At 49.0% G+C, this 17,859-nt stretch overlaps 1 protein-coding gene across 1 annotated transcript in view; it reads right to left on the minus strand.

Annotated features, from left to right (window-relative positions):
- TRIM13 (tripartite motif containing 13) overlaps positions 1–17,859 on the minus strand; it is a 322,462-nt gene that overhangs the window by 241,550 nt on the left and 63,053 nt on the right. The gene's annotated exons all lie outside the window — the stretch shown is intronic.

Here is a 17,859-nt window from a genome sequence, read left to right on the forward strand (position 1 = left end):
TCAGTGTGCTGTAAACAACAAATGTTAATGGTACCCATCTACAGGAGCCTTATTTTATCAATCCCCTCTGAAAGATATAAAGTAGTAGAACAAGTTGATTATAAAAAAAACATGTAAGGGGCATGCTTAATTCATTTAGCTATGTTATTGGTCTAGTACATAAGATGGATGAGACAATCTTATCGAGTAATGAAAAAGGTTTGTAGACACGGATAGTCATGTATGTCCCATAATACCTATGTTTATAAGACATGAATTCCTCCTTCCCATGGTTTATGAGGGAGGAGGGCAAAGTCATTGGGTCAAAAGTGACAAGGCTGTAGAACTGAATTTAGGACTACATTTCTGATATCAATAAAGGTGTGCAATCAATGTGCTATGTTCCCTTTGTAAGTAGGTTTTGTGATGGGGGAGGGGTGCTGGGGAATTGGGCAGTGAGTTATGAGAAAATACAAAACGTGGCTAAATAAAATTCAGCTCCTCTTCTAATGTTGCCCTTTCTCTGTAAAATCAGGCCAAACAGATGGGGGCGGGGGAGTGTTTATATATTTTCACACGCTGTTTTGTTTTTTTGTTCAATACATTTGAAATGTTTTCCATTGGCTGCCTTCTAGATTAACTGAAATAAATCAAACTAATAGGAAAACATTGTGTACTATATTGCATGATACATTTCTTACAAACATAGTGAATCAAACCAGGTAAGTATATTTCTAGAACCACACTAAGTAATATTACAAAGCACCTTCCCCCCCCCACACACACACTGTTTCTAGTGTTATATTGGTATTGAGTGAAGTACTACCTATCACATACTATCCCCACTTTCACACTTCAATCTGTCAGCCTCCGAGCTTAGTTAACTTTTAAGTAAATACAAAAAAATACAAGTCCAAGAAAAGGGATTCAAATTCTGAAATATTTTTATTCTGCATTCTTAATTTTCCCCGGTTCAAGCACCAGTGAGCTATGCTATTTGTATGCTTCTTACATCCTTTTCTTCAACCATTAAAGAGCTAACAAACTCAATCCTTCCAATACTCCTGTATTAAGGGTGCTAAATAAAAGATAAACTTCTGTATAATGTTGGCACTTTTTTCACGATCGCAGGTAGTTTTTCATGCCTGATGCAACAATTTTAATAATACTGACTCTTGCCAGGGGCGAGATGTGCCAGTAAATGGATCGAAAAAAATTACTTTTTGATATAGTCATTACATATCATGAAGCATATTGGCAAAGACAATATGTGACCTGTGAAATAATTACTGACTTTGAATCAAAGATTACATGGAAAAAATGTTGACATAAAAGAAATATCAAATAAAATACTTAAATATGGAAAATACTTAATAGGAGGCAATCTATTGTTTTTTTTTTTTTTTAGAAAAAATATGTTTATGTTAAGGTTCTCAGATTTTAGCTCAGGCCATGAAAAACGTTTTTGCAAGTAATACCACTGTTTATTAAAATCCCAAATAACGCTACTACACAATATAGATAAATGTACATATTTGTGAAATTTCAGCAGGCAATCCTCTCTTTTTGAGTCCAAAATCTTTTATGAAAGCCGTTCAAATCTCCAGAAGATCATACGAAGATATTCGGTCTCTTTAGACTGAGTTCTCAGCCAACACGTTTTTCAATGTTTCCATGCAGCTTTATCAGCCTCCTTAGAAGTTCAAAAGATAAATTGTATACGCCCCTTACAAAACACAAGAGAAAGCTCTGCAGGAGCTGCATCATGGGCTTCACTCAACTCTTACACAGTCATTAAGCCTTATGAAGATAGGCACCTAAATCTATGAAGGTCAGGAAGAAGTTTAGATAGTTTGATATGGCAAACCATGTGAGTGCAGTTAGAAATTACAGGGTCAAGTTGTTAACTGAAGTACAACTGACCTTTTGGACTGTTATATATTTCACTACTTAGTGCAGGTGCAATAGCTGCCTATCTCTTATAAACTATGCTGAGCATTTGTGGGATCATAAAACCCAAAGTCTGTGTCTGGTGGTATTAAACACAAAAGATGAAGACGCCATATTGCACCCACATGCCCCAAAGTACCACAAAACAAAAGTCCACTGACCTTGCCAAAATGGTGTGTTTCTTACATCAGATATGAGCACTTCGGGCAGCCAGATTAAAAGATGACAGCATGTTGGTCCTGTCAGAATGTGGTTCAGTCATTTTTTAGTAAAAGGTGCCCCATTCACAGGCTTTAGCAAAAAAGCTAATGGATAGGACCCCCCCCTACCCCCGTCCTTTAGTTGTTGCCAGGCACACTGACTTCCTTAGCTCTAGCAGTGTGAAAGATGACACGGGTAATGCTGCTAGCATCACAATAGGGTAATGATTGGAGCATCACAAAGCCTTCTGTTTTGAAGGATTGGCATTTTGGCTAGATTTGACTCATGGATGGCGGCAAATTTTGTTAGCTTATTCAAGATACATTTGTGATAGTCAAAATCATATGTCAAACCCATTTTGCCTTCTTGCGGAGAGCTGCTAGAATACGCTGTTCTAGTCTCGAAATACATACATGGAATAGTCCTGTGAATGTTGCAAGAGAGAAGAGCTATCTCTGAGACAATATTGAACACTTATATTGCCACATGAAAGCATTCAGTATCCCTCGAAATCTATGAATTTTCAGTTCTGATTCCCAGGGGTGTGAAAGGACCGCTCTCTTCTAGGAAGTAATAACTTCAGCCAAGAACTTCGCTTTGTTTCTTCTACATTCAACCACATGCCATATGGTGCTCCTAAGCTTCTGTGTGTCTGTTCAATGTGGTCCGAATATAGCGAGACCCTGTGTTCCAGCCACAATGACTCTGGGGCCTTGGTTATCGAACAGACTTGAGGCTGTGCCCCTTCCCAATGGAACATCAGTCTGAAGAGGTAGCCCCATCGATGTTTGATCCCTTTGTAGTTAAAAAAAAGTGGTGATTGGGCAAAACCAGTGTCTTTCCCGGGGAGAAATAGTAAATAAACCTTGAAATAAATAAATGTATAGTAGCCTCCTCAAAAGTTATTGGTCCTTTTTCTCATGCGGCCGTCACAATTGCTTCCTTTTGCTGGTAGTAATGCACACAGGTAAAATATGTTCGGGACAATGCCGGATCTGCAGATCGGAGGCCCTGTTCCATGTAGCTGATCAAAAATAATGTCAGATCTGACCAGGCCTGGCAAGATGAGGATGAAAAGCTGTTTAACATTGCCTCAATGTCCCCCGCCTGTGCATTCAGTGGGGCACCCCTAATTCAGATGGCCTGTTTTGTTAAACAGTTTTCCATATCTTTACAGTGGCTCAAAACTCTGGTCCCGTAAGATAAATATTTCCTGACCCATCATGTCCATCTCATTCTCTCTTGTATTCTTTGATTTTTCCAAGATCCGAACTCTGTGTCCCACAGTAGTCACATCACACTTGATGTCATGTAAATGTTTCGCGACATTCTCTTGCAGATGGGCAATGTCTTAGTGAGTGCCCAAGCACAGCTCCTCCATAAAATATCTAGTGATCAGGGCATCAGGGTGTTCCATATCCCTAGATATACCATCACTTAGTGCTTCAGGGGGCGAGGAGATTTACATTTCTACCTGTTGAGAACTTGCCCTAGTGAGCATGTCTTTGACAGTTGGTTCCTTTTCTGATTTTGTGGAAGACACTGAAACTACAGTCCACAGAGTACTTTTAGCTTTGGCTTTCAAACCCAGATCGTTAGCAATAATCATCATCAATTTTAATCAGGTCCCATTCAGACATTCATTCTCACCAAGACAGCAAAGGCATGGTAACCCATGGGGTCAGAGGGTTGTCACGCATGATTTCAGAGTGTGTTGGAGTTCCATACGTCTCACAATCCAAGATTCAGTGTCAATATTTAGGGCCAAAAAAATGAGTGCCTCCTCCCCAGAAATTCACTTAGGTCCAGATTAATCAAAAATGCTTTTAGAACCGCCTTCTCGATCTGAAGGCTCTGGGCTCTCTCCGTGGCTGCGTTCCACCACCAAAAGGCTCTGGTGTGCCCTTTGGGAGGCATTCTGTGAATCGTGCACCCAATGGGGTGCATCAATTCAGGATGTGATGTCATATGGCACCCAGACAGGCCACTCCCTGATGCAGAAATCAGGTATGATGGTACTGGCTTCCCTCTCCGTCCTACTGTGTTGGTCTGGGACTCACTCAGCTCTACACCATGCCGTAGGCTTAAATATGAGGAAATGGCTAAGTTAGTGGGCCCGCAAACCCCCATTAGTGCCGTTTGTTTATAGGGCAGTGCAGAGGAGAGAAGTATGGTTCTCTTTATGTCGCCATCTTGACTACACCCCTGGAGCCTACTTGTTGACTTGAAGATAATCAGTGAACATAATGGGATATAAGTAGTCCACCGTAAGAACTCTGTCAAGTATATCAGTCACTAAAAATGCTGATACACTAGGCCTTTGTGAAATCGTATGGAGGAATGTAGCTTTAACCTCTCCAAAAAAACTTTAGATCAGCATGAGACTGCAGTCCTTGAGGAGGGTCTTTCCTTTGGGAAAAAGAATGATTTTTCTAAAAACAATTTGACATGCAGAGATGCTTTTAGAACCGCCTTCTCGATCTGAAGGCTCTGGGCTCTCTCCGTGGCTGCGTTCCACCACCAAAAGGCTCTGGTGTGCCCTTTGGGAGGCATTCTGTGAATCGTGCACCCAATGGGGTGCATCAATTCAGGATGTGATGTCATATGGCACCCAGACAGGCCACTCCCTGATGCAGAAATCAGGTATGATGGTACTGGCTTCCCTCTCCGTCCTACTGTGTTGGTCTGGGACTCACTCAGCTCTACACCATGCCGTAGGCTTAAATATGAGGAAATGGCTAAGTTAGTGGGCCCGCAAACCCCCATTAGTGCCGTTTGTTTATAGGGCAGTGCAGAGGAGAGAAGTATGGTTCTCTTTATGTCGCCATCTTGACTACACCCCTGGAGCCTACTTGTTGACTTGAAGATAATCAGTGAACATAATGGGATATAAGTAGTCCACCGTAAGAACTCTGTCAAGTATATCAGTCACTAAAAATGCTGATACACTAGGCCTTTGTGAAATCGTATGGAGGAATGTAGCTTTAACCTCTCCAAAAAAACTTTAGATCAGCATGAGACTGCAGTCCTTGAGGAGGGTCTTTCCTTTGGGAAAAAGAATGATTTTTCTAAAAACAATTTGACATGCAGAGATGCTTTTAGAACCGCCTTCTCGATCTGAAGGCTCTGGGCTCTCTCCGTGGCTGCGTTCCACCACCAAAAGGCTCTGGTGTGCCCTTCGGGAGGCATTCTGTGAATCGTGCACCCAATGGGGGTGCATCAATTCAGGATGTGATGTCATATGGCACCCAGACAGGCCACTCCCTGATGCAGAAATCAGGTATGATGGTACTGGCTTCCCTCTCCGTCCTACTGTGTTGGTCTGGGACTCACTCAGCTCTACACCATGCCGTAGGCTTAAATATGAGGAAATGGCTAAGTTAGTGGGCCCGCAAACCCCCATTAGTGCCGTTTGTTTATAGGGCAGTGCAGAGGAGAGAAGTATGGTTCTCTTTATGTCGCCATCTTGACTACACCCCTGGAGCCTACTTGTTGACTTGAAGATAATCAGTGAACATAATGGGATATAAGTAGTCCACCGTAAGAACTCTGTCAAGTATATCAGTCACTAAAAATGCTGATACACTAGGCCTTTGTGAAATCGTATGGAGGAATGTAGCTTTAACCTCTCCAAAAAAACTTTAGATCAGCATGAGACTGCAGTCCTTGAGGAGAGTCTTTCCTTTGGGAAAAAGAATGATTTTTCTAAAAACAATTTGACATGCAGAGACTGTTTATAAAAATAAGACTCAAGGTTTTTTTAATTACAAGATGAAATTCAACAAGAAAGAGATGTAATGGGTTTAAAATCAAATGTAGGTTTTATCCTCCGATAACTGATGTACCTTATGAAATTTCTACCTTTGAAAATGTTTGAAAAGATAATGAATATGGGCATCAAAGACACTAAAAGATATTCAAGACACAGGAGATTGGTTTATAATTTGAACCCAAAAAGAATATCTAGCTCTTAACCAACTCCAAAAAGACCTCTGCCTTATTGTTAAAAAGGTGTAGGTGTAGGTGCAGTAGTTTTGCTGAATACAGAACAATACAAAGAAAAGGTTTTAAGAATTCTAAAAGAAGTTGATAACTTCACCCCTCTACATTATGATCCCAACAACAGGCTCCAGGTTGAGATTAATAAATTGATTTTAGTAGGACCAGAGAATAATAAAGAAATTGAGTTCCTAGATACAAAAGCCCCCAGATCCCAGTGGTGTATATACTGCCTGAGGTACACAAGAACATCATTGATCCCCTGTACCGACATACAGTGTCTGGGATTAACTCACTGCTAGAACCACTGAGTAAATACGTTGAGTTCTTCTTGCAGGAATTTGTCCTGAAGATGAAATCTTGTATCAGGATAGTATGGCTGTACTGAAGAGATTAGAAGAACTTCAATTCAACATAGGGAAAGATGTGTTGGTGACGTGATATAGAATCCCTATATACTAATATTCTGTACGAGAGAGCCTTGGAAATATAAAGAGATACTTTGAAAAGCGAGATAACATGCAGTCTATTTCCAATGGATTAAGTATGGAGATCATCTGGCTAATTACGATGGAAAATGTATAATATTCAAAAGAAATATATACAAACAAGAGGTGTCAGCATGGGAGCAACCTACACACAGAGTGTAGCAAATTTGTATGTCTTGACTCTTGATGACCAAGTTCTATACCATGTAGATAACCCATTTATGGAATAGTGATGTGTGGCTAGAGAGGAGCAGTTTGATCAAAAGGGAGCTGATGCTCTAGTTTTTTTAAGGAACAACGAAATTCGGCAGCCAACTAGAGAGGAGCACTTTGATCAGCTTGTAAAGAGAGTTGACAATCTAGTTTTTTAGGGAATGAGAAAGTATGGCGGCCAGGAGAGTAGTGATTTGCGGAATGCCGTGCATAAATATTCTGAGAAATAGGGCCCGATATGGATAGGTGAGCACAATTAAGGAGAATAGAATTGTGCAGTTGCAGAGACTTTAAATAAGAGGGAGATGATTGCAATCAAATTTTGCTTACTGAGGACGGTGAATCAGATTATTGCAATATTACACAACAGGAGGTGAAAGTGGGTGAGAGTCTACAGATTAGGGCGTTTTAAGATACTTGCATGTAATTGTGACTCTCTGTCTGATTGAAGATGAGAGTAGATGAGAGAAGGCATTTAGTAGTGATGGGATAAAATCACATTATGTAGATCGAAGTGGCAGGTTGACATTGTTTGTCATTTCACTTACAGAAGGATTGACCCCATTGTCACAATGTCCCTGGAGTGTTGTGTTATTTGAAGAACGTATAAGGACCTGGTTGGAGTCCTGAGGACCCCAGTTCTATTTGTGAGGAACAGCAAATACTTGGTGAGAAGTGAGAGGAACCCCCCCATTTTGATTTAGGCATAAAACAATTAATTGCATCACTCAATGATTAGATGGAAGCATTTTTGAAGGAACTGAAATGTAGTTAATGTAAGTTGTTTGTAAATAGAATGTGAATTAAACTATTTAATACAAGTGGGGTAAAAGGGAGTTTCATTCACGTCTATAAATGAAATGTGATTTATGTGATTTACAAGCATAAACAGTGAAATAAGCAAGCATATATGGGGTTTCATTCACCTCTATAAATAAAATGTGATTTCCAAGCATAAACAGTGAAATATGTGTTTCAAAAGTATTTGTTATATCCAGGTGCTTAGAATGGTTGTGCGTGGCAAGAATGTTGAATGAGAGTGTTCGAGGATCGGAGTGGAATGTAGAAGGGGGTGAACGGTTGCTGTCAGAGATGGAGGTCGGGATGCTTTCTCTTCCGACGAACTTGTCTTCTTCACAATAAATATAGAGACTTGTACCTTACAATCTGCTTCCAGTGTTCGCCTTCGTACCATCAACTCGCATGTAACAGTATTAATAATGATAATTTTGATTCCACATGAGAAATTAATACATTAGAGCTGAATGTGTGATGGAAGACTGATGGCGAGGGACTATAAGTAAACTATGTTGACTTATGTAGATTTGATGGATTGTTTAGACACATCTGTGCACATTTTTGAGAATTACGAGTCACTATGGCGGTCATTACAACATTGGCGGTAAAAGCCGCTTACCGCCGTGCAGAAGACCACCAACACACTGCTGCGGCCGCGGAATTCCGCCACAGCTATTATGACCCACATCTCAGAATCGGACAAAATTCAGACACCCACACAAGTCCGCCACACCAAAGGTCAGTGATAAACTGGCGAAAACAAATCCTCCACCGTCACGCCAACAGAAATCCACCCACACTATCACGACACACAAATCCACGCGGCGGTCTTTCAACTGCAGTATTCCATTGGCGGTACACACCGCCGCGCTCAAAATACACACACTTCTACAAAACAAGGCCACATTGGAAAAATCGAAATACACACACCTGATACACATACACACACCACTCCCACTCCCACACACCCATTACAATATAAAACACACACCCACATCACCCACAAACCCCTACGACCAGTATTACAGAAAGAAGGCCAGAGAGAGACACCGCCATCCACAAACTAGCCTCCACAGGCACACAACACCATCACCCACACAACTTCCACGCACAAAACACCACACACCACTACATATCACCACACTTATCACCCCACACACCACCCCAAACATCACCTACACCACCCCATGGCACGGCAAAGACAGCCCAGGTTCTCGGAGGAGGAGCTCAGGGTCATGGTGGAGGAAATCATCCGGGTAGAGCCACAGCTATTTGGAGCACAGGTGCAGCACACCTCAATTGCAAGGAAGATGGAGCTATGGCGAAGAATAGTCGACAGGGTCAACGCAGTGGGACAACACCCAAGAAATCGGGAGGACATCAGGAAGAGGTGGAACGACCTACAGGGGAAGGTGCGTTCCATGGTCTCAAGACACCACCAGGCGGTTCAGCGGACTGGCGGCAGACCCCCACCTCCTCTCCCACAACTAACAACATGGGAGGAGCAGGTCTTGGCGATTCTGCATCCAGAGGGCCTCGCAGGAGTAGGTGGAGGAATGGACTCTGGTAAGACAAATCTTAACTATTACATCCCCCACCCTACCTGCATGCCAAAACATACCCCCACCCTCACCCCCAACACTCCAACTCCTCACATATGTACCAATATCACAAACCACCCATCCCAACACCAAGCCCTGCATGCAACAACAACGCATGGACACCCATCACTAAAGCATGCCCACTGCACATACCCATACATCCCCCTAAACCATCAACACACAAGCCCCCACACAGGAATGCCAGCACTGGGGTACACGCTCACCCACCTATTGCACACCATGACACACACATATGCAATAATCGTGCTTTTCCACCTCTACAGGACCACTACCCAACGTCACCAGACAGGAGGGTCCAGACATCCCACTCCACCCACAGAAGAGGCCCACAGTGATGACAGCACCTCTGTCCACCTGGATCTAGATGACCAGCCCGGACCATCGTGGGCCTCGGGACAGTCGGTTCCCCTCACACAGGCACAGGCCACCACAGACCTTCACCCCTCTGGTAACACCAGCACAGCACCCACCCAGCGGGCCCATACCTCTGTCCCCAGGACACGTCAATCAGCTGTGTGTCCACTACTACAGGGAACCCAGAATAACCCACCACCCCAACAACAACAGGGACCTGGGGGCAGTGGCAGTGGGCACACGGTCCAGGGGACGGAGGCCCAGGAACACAGCGGAACTGGGAGGGCTGCTGTGCGACAGGGTGCGGACAGGCCAAGGGAACCCACTCTCCACGAGGCCCTCTCCTCCATCATGGGAGCATACCACCACTCCCAGGAGACGATGGCAACGGTCCTGGCCAAGTTTCAGGAGAGCCAGCGCATGCAGGAGGAACAGTATTTGGGGTTCAGGGAGGAACTCAGAACCATCAGCTCCGCCCTGGGCACCATCGTAGGGGTGCTGAAAGAAATACTCAACACCAGGAGGGACACTGTGGCACTACAAGGGGCCCCTGACACTAGCATGGACGATGAACTCCCACCACCTCCGCCGGCGCTCGTGGACAGGATGCCCCACTACACCAGCACCCCACCCCCTGCAGACGGAGAACCACCCCGCAAACGGTCCCTGAGATCTAGGAACAAGACAGAGCACGATGCCGAGACCCCCGCCAAGAAATGAGACCACCCTGATTGTCATCCCACTGTCCCACATTGTCACCCTGTCCATTTTGAAACTGCCCCAGCTCCACTTCCTATGCCCATATGGGCAATGCACCTGTGAGACTAATAGACTGGACTCTGCCATGGACACTCCTCCGCCATCACCCCTCACCATTTAACTTCCCCCTCCAATATTTTGTATTTAAATAAACACACGTAAAGCACCAAAAGATCTGGAGTCTGTCTGTGATTTCGATATAGTGAATTTGCAATTACAGTGACAAAAAGGTTCTTGAAATAGTAATGTCAACATACCTATGTCACACAGCTCTAGTCCATGAGGAATCCAAGCAGATGACACACGTTGGGACCCACACCTGTGAAACCGTAAGGGAAAGTGACAACTCAGTGACCATACACTGGGTGAAGTAGACAGACAGGATAGAGGTAGAAGTGTAAAAGTACATGTAGTAGGCAGGAATGTAATCTCACCTGGGTTTCACTGGAAATACTGTTGGTTGACTGAGTCCCTGTTGTCCATGTCTTCTTCCTCTGCTTCCTCCTCATCACTGTCCACAGGCTCCACAGCTGCCACAACACCGCCATCTGGACCATCCTCCTGCAGAAAAGGCACCTGTCGTCGCAAAGCCAAGTTGTGAAGCATACAGCAGGCCACAATGATCTGGCACACCTTCTTTGGTGAGTAGAACAGGGATCCACCTGTCATATGGAGGCACCGGAACTTTGCCTTCAGGAGGCCGAAGGTCGGCTCGATCACCCTCCTAGTTCGCCCATGGGCCTCATTGTAGCGTTCCTCTGCCCTTGTCCTGGGATTCCTCACTGGGGTCAGTAGCCATGACAGGTTGGAGTAACCAGAGTCACCTAATAGCCACACACAGTGCCTCTGGAGTTGACCCATCCCATAAGGGATGCTGCTATTCCGCATGATGTACGCGTCATGCACTGAGCCAGGGAACATGGCATTCACATGGGAGATGTACTGGTCTGCCAAACATACCATCTGTACATTCATAGAATGATAACTCTTCCGGTTCCTGTACACCTATTCACTCCTACGGGGGATACCAATGCCACATGTGTCCCATCAATGGCACCTATGATGTTGGGGATATGTCTAAGGGCATAGAAGTCACCTTTCACTGTAGGCAAATCCTCCACCTGAGGGAAAAAGATGTAGCTCTGCATGTGTTTCAGAAGGGCAGACAACACTCTGGACAATACGTTGGAAAACATAGGCTGGGACATCCCTGATGCCATGGCCACAGTTGTTTGAAATGACCCACTTGCAAGGAAATGGAGCACTGATAGCACCTGCACTTGAGGGGGGATTCCTGTGGGATGGCGGATTGCTGACATCAGGTCTGGCTCCAACTGGGTACACAGTTCCTGGATTGTGGCACGGTCAAACCTGTAGGTGAATATCAAATTTCTTTCCTCCATTGTCAACAGGTCCACCAGCGGTCGGTACACCGGAGGATTCCGCCATCTCCTCACATGTCCCAGCGGACGGTGCCTATGAAGGACAACAGCGAGTCAAACAACTCTGAGGTATGTACCCACAGTTTACACAGAACACGAATCCTAATCCGAAATTTGCCCTGTATGAGTGTTGAGGCAAGGCCTAGGTATGTGTGACGCAGTTAAAAATAGAGCCATGTGGGCCCCTGAAATGGCGGCTACCTGACCTGTAAAGTGGGACAATGGGATATGAGGTAACTGCGCTGGCGTTGTACACCGTCGCGATAGGCGGTCGAAGACCGCGGCGCAATGCTGCATTGGTTAACATTGGACCCTATGGGTCCCAGGAGTCAATGACGATGTACGCCGGCGGTAATGGTACGCACCGCCGCGGACGTGACCGCCGCGGACGTGACCACTATTTTCTATCTGTTGAATCACTCGATACCTGATCTTCGACAGGAGAGTACCTACACTGCAAGTGCTGCTGTGACCTCGGTCTGGAAGAGACAATGGCTCGTGCGTCTGGGGAAAGGGCCCCTGCCTTCACATCGGAGGAGTTGGAGAAGCTCGTCGACGGGGTCCTCCCCCAGTACACGCTACTCTACGGTCCTCCAGACCAACTGGTAAGTACACAGGGAGCATGCTGTATGGGCTATGCCTGTGTGGAGAGGGCTGGTTGTATGAAGGAAGGGGGCAGAGTTCTGAGTGCATGAAAGACGGTGGGTGCATGTGCCACATTGCAAGGGTAGGGATGGGGGCCACTCACTTTGACAGCGCAGTGGATAATGACTTCTCTTCTTCCCCTGTACATTTCATGTAGGTCAGCGCCCACCAGGAGAAGGATATTTGGCGTGCCATCGCCAAGGACGTCCGGACCCTGGGGGTCGACCACAGACGGAGCACGTACTGCTGGAAAAGATGGGAGGACATTCGCCGCTGGAGCAAGAAGACGACGGAGGCTCAGCTGGGGATGGCCTCCCAACGTGGAAGGGGTGCCCATCGAACCATGACCCCCCTGATGTTCTGTATCCTGGCGGTGGCCTACCCGGAGTTGGATGGGCGCTTGAGGGCATCACAGCAGACACAAGGGGGTGAGTACACTCTCATTCAGCTGACTTAGCGCGCAGTGGAGGTGTTTGGTTGGGGGAGGAGGGCTGTGAGTTTCCCTAGGCCAGGGCGAGTTCCGTAGGCTTGGCCCCTTCGTAAGGCATGGCCCTGTGGCCCCCCACCTCTGTAGAGTGCCAAGTACAGCTATTCATGCACCTGTGTCATCTATGTGTGCAGATGTCATCCATACCCTCGTAGGCCATTTCCCAGGAATTGCACTGTAGAGCCCAACAGCGCGATGTAGTGCACGGGGCTGCTGTGTCTGTCTTGTCCGCCAGCGGTAGCGGTAAGCCATGCACTCAACATGTCTTTCTTCTGTTTCCCCCCCCTTTTTTTGCGGTCTCCCTGTTCTTGTGTGCATAGCATCATCAGGCGGAGGAGCAGTGGCACCGGAGCACGAGAGAGCTGCATCCCATATGGCCATGGAGTGCCACACTACGGACTCTGAATACACCAGTGGGACGGAGGGCGAGGGGAGCACCACGGCGGGGACAGGAGCTGAAACCAGCGACACAGACTCGTCCTCCGATGGGAGCTCCCTTGTGGTGGCGGCAACATCTGTGCCCCCCACTACTACAGGTACAGCCGCCACCCCCCCTACCAGCACCGCCCTCCCAGCAGCCCCTCAGCGTGTGCCCGTGCCCACTCACCCGGGAGGGTGGGCATCACCTTTGCCCCAGGCACCTCAGCCCCTGCCCCTGTCACCTCTGCTGCCCTCAGTGAGGAGGCCATTGACCTCCTCAGGTCCCTCACTGTTGGGCAGTCTACCATTTTGAATGCCATCCAGGGTGTAGAAAGGGAGTTGCAACAAACAAATGCATTCCTGGAGGGCATTCATTCTAGTCAGGCTGCCCTTCATCGAACCTTTCAAACTCTGGCCTCAGCACTGATGGCAGCCATTGTCCCTGTGTCTAGCCTCCCCCCTCCAACTTCCTCCACCCAGACCCAATCCCCTGCACCTCTGCCTATCCCAAGCACACCATCAGACCAGCCTGCACACACCTCACCACACAAGGGAAGCTCAGGCAAACATAAGCACCACACATCCCACAGGCACTCACGCAAGCATCACACACATACAGACACACCAACATCCACTGCCTCCACTGTGTCCCCCTCCTCGTCGTCTCCCTCCTCCCTCCCAGTCTTGTCTTCACTCACACCTGCATGCACTACCACTACAGCCACTACGTCCCGCACTAGCACACCCACCAGCACACCCCGCTCACGTGCAGTCACCACCCCCACTACCATTCACACGTCCCCTGTGTCCTCTCCCAGTGTGTCTGTGACGCCCCCTCCCAAGATACACAAACGCAGGCACACACCCACCCAACAGCCATCCACCTCACAACAGCCTCCAGTGCATGCACCTGCACCCAAAGCCACGAAACTTACACCTCCTACAACCACCACCTCTTCCTCCACTCCCAAACCCCCTCCAGCTACCCGTCCCAGTGTCTCCAAACAACTTTTCCTGTCCACCCTTAACCTATTTCCCACCATCCCCCTCCGTCCAACTCATAGGTCCTGATCTAGCACCTCAGCCACAAAATCAACGGGACCAGTGGTACCTGTTGACACAGGTATGTGGAGTGCACCGGCCACCAGGACAGCCCGTGTAGCACGGAGCCAGAGCACAGCCAGTCCCCCCCCCTGTGAAGAACCAGAAGTTGGCCAGTGCCCACCGGGAGAGGGGGAAGACTCCAGCCACCCAAGCCGCTCACAGGGGTCCCGGGCGGAGTGTGGACTCAGCTGTGACTCCTCCCAAGGTGGGGAAGGGGCAGAAGAAACCCGTAAAGTCTGGGAGGAGCAGCGCGGCGGAGAGGATCGCCATCATCCCCGCTGGCCAGGAGGCCACCGCCAGCCCCATCCCCGCTGGCCAGGAGGCCACCGCCAGCCCCATCGTTGCTGCCCAGGAGGCCACCACCAGCCCCATCGTCGCTGCCCAGAAGGGCACCGCCAGCCTCAGCCCAGCTGCCCAGGAGGGCCCCGCCAGCCTCAGCCCAGCTGCCCAGGAGGGCCCCACCAGCCACAGCCCAACTACCCAGGAGGGCTCCGCCAGCCACAGCCCAGCCGCCCAGGAGGACCCCGCCAGCCACAGCCCAGCTGCCCAATGAAGGACCGCCAGCCCCATCCCAGCTGGGCAATGAAGGACCGCCAGCCCCAGCCCAGCTGGGCAATGAAGGACCGCCAAGTCAAGCACCTCTGAACAGGGCAAGGACCGCCAAGTCAAGCACCGCTGAACAGGGCAAGGACTGCTGAACAGGGCAAGGACCGCCAAGTCAAGCACTGCTGAACAGGGCAAGGACCGCAAAGTCAAGCACCGCTGAACAGGGCAAGGGCCGCCAAGTCAAGCACCGCTGAACAGGCAAGCACCGCTGAACAGGGCAAGGACCGCCAAGTCAAGCACCGCTGAACAGGGCAAGGACCGCCAAATCAAGCACCGCTGAACAGGGCAAGGACCGCCAAGTCAAGCACCGCTGAACAGGGCAAGGACCGCCAAGTCAAGCACCGCTGAACAGGGCAAGGACCGCCAAGTCAAGCACCGCTGAACAGGGCAAGCACCGCTGAACAGGGCAAGGACCACCAAGTCAAGCACCACTGAACAGGGCAAGCACAGCCAAGTCAAGCACCGCTAGCCCATAAGCGGCAGGGGCACTGACGCAACAGGGACCGTCACAGGGTGAGTGATGCACTCTGGGCACCAGTCCCCCTCCAGAACCAGTGGAGAGATCCATTCACTACCTCTGTCCTGCACAGGATGAAGCACTCTGTGCACCAGTCCCCCTCCAGAACCAGTGGAGACATGCATCCGCTACCTCAGTCCTTGGCAGGATGAAGCACTCTGGGCACCAGTCCCCCTCCAGAACCAGTGGAGACATGCATCCACTACCTCAGTCCTTGGCAGGATGAAGCACTCTGGGCACCAGTCCCCCTCCAGAACCAGTGGAGACATGCATCCACTACCACAGTCCTTGGCAGGATGAAGCACTCTGGGCACCAGTCCCCCTCCAGAACCAGTGGAGACATGCATCACTACCTCAGTCCTTGGCAGGATGAAGCACTCCTGGCACCAGTCCCCCTCCAGAACCAGTGGAGACATGCATCCACTACCTCAGTCCTTGGCAGGATGATGCACTCTGGGCACCAGTCCCCCTCCAGAACCAGTGGAGAGATCCATCCACTACCTCTGTCCTGCACAGGATGAAGCACTCTGGGCACCAGTCCCCCTCCAGAACCAGTGGAGACTGTTATCCACTTGAGAGACTGTGGCTTTGCACTCCCCAGGATAAAGCAGTGGGCAAACCATCCAGTGTATAGACTTGAGAGACTGTGGCTTTGCACTCCCCAGGATAATGCAGTGGGCAAACCACCCACTGTAGAGACTTGAGAGACTGTGGCTTTGCACTCCCCAGGATTGAACAGTGGGCAAACCACCCACTGTAGAGACTTGTGAGACTGTGGCTTTGCACTCCCCAGGATTGAACAGTGGGCAAACCACCCACTGTAGAGACTTGGGAGACTGTGGCTTTGCACTCCCCAGGATTGAACAGTGGGAAACCCACCCATTGTAGAGACTTGAGAGACTGTGGCTTTGCACTCCCCAGGATTGAACAGTGGACAAACCACCCACTGTAGAGACTTGAGAGACTGTGGCTTTGCACTCCCCAGTATTGAACAGTGGGCAAACCACCCACTGTAGAGACTTGAGAGACTGTGGCTTTGCACTCCCCAGGATACATCAATGGGCATGGAGCCCCCTCGTGGACCTGGCGTCGTGCACTCATCCAGCTGAGGTGCCCCCCCTTTCCCCTGATGTGCCTGTTGTATTTCTATCTGATGCCCCAGCAGTGTTCTCTCTGTTTTGATCTGGTATCGTGTGTGGGCCTCGCCCATGCATTTTGGGCCCAGTGGTCCACGGACTATGAATGGTGCAATACCTGGACTACTAATCGTGGTGTATATTTTGTTGAAATGCACGCAAAAATGCTTGTTCATGCTGTGATCTTTTTCGGGGGTTGCGAAAGTGTGTGTGTGTGTTTACGCGTCATCTAGGAAGAGGGTCTTTATTCTTAGCAAATGGGTGACAATCACATGGCAATCACAAAGTAGCCTACAAACATTTTACCGTGTTGTGCTGTTCCAGTTTACCGGACACTGCTCCGAAATTAGATCATGTCATAGCGTTTAACCAGATACTCCAACCAGAGAAGATAGGCGCGTTTACAAAGATAACACACCTCCGGATGTTGGGGCTCCGCGAGGACAGCCTTGGTTTATTAATGTGGCATCTTAAGTTTAAAAAAATATATATATAAATAGTTTCACTCACATCCAAATATAGGGGGTGATTCTGACCGCGGCGGATGGCGGTCGCCGCCCGCCAAGCGGTTCCCGCCGAAAGACCGCTCCGCGGTCAAAAGACCGCGGCGGTCATTCTGGCTTTCCCACTGGGCTGGCGGGCGACCGCCGAAAGTCCGCCCGCCAGCCCAGCGGGAAACACCCTTCCCACGAGGACGCCGGCTCAGAATGGAGCCGGCGGAGTGGGAAGGTGCGACGGGTGCAGTTGCACCCGTCGAATTCTTCGTGGGGCCCTCTTACGGGGGCCCCTGCAGTGCCCATGCCATTGGCATGGGCACTGCAGGGGCCCCCAGGGGCCCCGCGGCACCCCCTACCGCCATCCTGTTCCTGGCGGGAGAACCGCCAGGAACCGGATGGCGGTAGGGGGTGTCAGAATCCCCATGGCGGCGGAGGATTCTCAAGGGCAGCGGGAAGTCGGCGGTACACCGCCGACTTTCCGTTTCTGGCCGCGGCTGAACAGCCGCGGTCAGAATGCCCAGCGGTGCACCGCCAGCCTGTTGGCGGTGCTACCGCCGACCTCCGCCATGGCGGTAATTACCGCCAGGGTCAGAATGACCCCCATAATCTTGCCCTCTGTTTTCAATAACATTAACCTATAAA

This window comes from Pleurodeles waltl, chromosome 8 (genome assembly GCF_031143425.1).
Source record: "Pleurodeles waltl isolate 20211129_DDA chromosome 8, aPleWal1.hap1.20221129, whole genome shotgun sequence".
NCBI classification, from domain to species: Eukaryota; Metazoa; Chordata; class Amphibia; order Caudata; family Salamandridae; genus Pleurodeles; species Pleurodeles waltl.